Source organism: Bufo bufo, chromosome 1, assembly GCF_905171765.1.
Source record: "Bufo bufo chromosome 1, aBufBuf1.1, whole genome shotgun sequence".
Lineage (NCBI taxonomy): Eukaryota > Metazoa > Chordata > Amphibia > Anura > Bufonidae > Bufo > Bufo bufo.
Window position 1 is genome coordinate 93,714,805 of NC_053389.1, and position 2,541 is coordinate 93,717,345.

At 36.6% G+C, this 2,541-nt stretch overlaps 1 pseudogene; it reads right to left on the bottom strand.

The window, feature by feature from the left end:
- Positions 1–1,948: 1,948 nt before the first annotated feature.
- On the bottom strand, positions 1,949–2,045 carry LOC120987425 (annotated as a pseudogene).
- Between the last annotated feature and the right edge of the window lie 496 nt (positions 2,046–2,541).

The following is a 2,541-nucleotide window of genomic DNA, read 5'->3' on the forward strand; positions in this document are numbered from 1 at the left end:
TAATGGCAAATGGTGATAAAATTTCAGAATTTAGATTTTTTGCCAAATTTTCCATTTTAATAAATTTTTTCCAGTAACAAAGCAAGGGTTAACAGCCAATAAAAATGCTATATTTATTGCCTCGATTCTGTAGTTTGCAAAAACACCCCATATGTGGCCATAAACTACTGTACTGGCACACAGTAGGGCATAGAGGGAAAGGTGCGCCGTATGGTTTTTGGAAAGCAGATTTTGCTGGACTGGTTTATTTACACCATGTGCCATTTGAAGCCCCCCCTGATGCACCCCTAGAGTAGAAACTCTATAATAGTGACCCCATCTAAGAAACTACACCCCTCAAGGTATTCAAAACGGATTTTACAAACTTTGTTAACCCTTTAGGTGTTGCACAAGATTTAATGAAAAATAGAGATACAATTTCAAAATTTCCCTTTTTTGGCAGATTTTCCATTTTAATATTTTTTTTCCAGTTACAAAGCAAGGGTTAACAGCCAAACAAAACTCAATATTTATGTCTCTGATTCTGTAGTTTACAGAAACACCCCATATGTGGTCGTAAACGGCAGGGCGCAGAAGGAAAGGAATGCCATAAGGTTTTTGGAAGGTAGATTTTGATGGACTGTTTTTTTTGACACCATGTCCCATTTGAAGCCCCCCTGATGCACCCCTAGAGTAGAAACTCCAAAAAAGTGACCCCATTTTGGAAACTACGGGATAGGGTGGCAGTATTGTTGGTACTAGTTTAGGGTACATATGATTTTTGGTTTCTCTATATTACACTTTTTGTGGGGCAAGGTAACAAGAAATAGCTTTTTTGGCACAGTTTTCTTTTTTTTGTTATTTACAACATTCATCTGACAGGTTAGATCATGTGGTATTTTTATAGAGCAGGTTGTCATGGACGCGGCAATACCTAATATGTATACAATTTTTTTATTTATGTAAGTCTTACACAATAATTTCATTTTTGAAACAAAAAAAAATCATGTTTTAGTGTCTCCATAGTCTGAGAGCCATAGTTTTTTCAGTTTTTGGGCGATTATCTTAGGTAGGGTCTCTTTTTTTGAGGGATGAGATGACGGTTTGATTGGCACTATTTTGGGGTGCATATGACTTTTATTTTTTTTATTTTTTTGGTTTTCAAAATACTTTATTGAAGTCAATAAGATGTAACAAGTGGAGGTTGTAACCTCACAATTAAAGAAACACAAAATAAAATAGTAACAGTGACGTCACGGTATACAATGACAGGCAAATGTGTTGGTTTCATTACAAGTTTGCATATCCTGTCAACAAAGCTTCTTGAACATTAAAAGATGATATTGTGTTCAGGATTGGGTTGGTATGGGTGCAGAAGGCTGATTACTTGCACGGATTTAGCATATAAAGCTCAATTGGGTCAAAAAGACCAAAATGTGAAGGGTTTATGACTTCAGAACAAATAGAATAGAGATCCTGAGACTAAAGATGGAATTGTGATAAATCGTTGAGACTTCTGAACGCCTTACAATCCTTCGACACTCCCTTGAAACTTTGAAAGTTTCTTAATTCCCAAGAGGAAATTACTTCAAATCTGTGGATTTGGTCTACTTTTAGAAGCCATTGTTCAATGGATGGGGTTTCTGTAGATAGCCATAGTCTCGGAATGAGAAATCTGGCAGCTGCAATCAAATGCTTAAAAAGAACCATGTTAGTGATCCTCTGTCCAGATGGGAGTACGTTCAGGAGTGCTATTTCTGGAGAAGGAACTAGGTCTGCTCCACATATGTGATTGGCTATATGAAATATTTTCTCCCACCACCTAAAGAGGCTAGGGAAATTCCACCATATGTGAGTGAAGGAGCCTCTGTCTGACAAACATCTCCAGCATCTATCGCAACCAGACGATGAGTACCTGGAGACAATATCTGGGGTCTTGTACCATCTAGTCATGATCTTATAACCGTTCAAAAATAAGGAACGCTTCACGAATTTGCGTGTCATCCTTGCGCAGGGGCCATGCTAATCTTCTCTGTATCGTTCCAATTTTAGTATATGTGCTGCACTGCATATGACTTTTTGATCGCTTGCTATTACACTTTTTGTAACTTAAGATGGCAAAAAATAGCTTTTTTTACACCGTTTTTATTTTAATTTTTTTACGGTGGTCACCTGAGGGGTTAGGTCATGTGATATTTTTATAGAGCCGGTCGATACGAACGCGGCGATACCTAATATGTATACTTTTTTTTATTTATGTAAGTTTTACACAATGATTTCATTTTTGAAACAAAAAAAAATCATGTTTTAGTGTTTCCATAGTCTAAGAGCCATAGTTTTTTCAGTTTTTGGGCGATTATCTTGGGTAGGGTATGATTTTTGAGGGATGAGATGACGGTTTGATTGGTACTATTTTGGCGTACATGCGACTTTTTTGATCACTTTTATTACCTTTTTTGGGAAGTAAGGTGTGCAAAATTTCGATTTCCTCATAGCTTTTATTTTTTTATTTTTATGGCATTTACCGTGATGGGAAAGCAACATAACCGTTTCATAGATCAG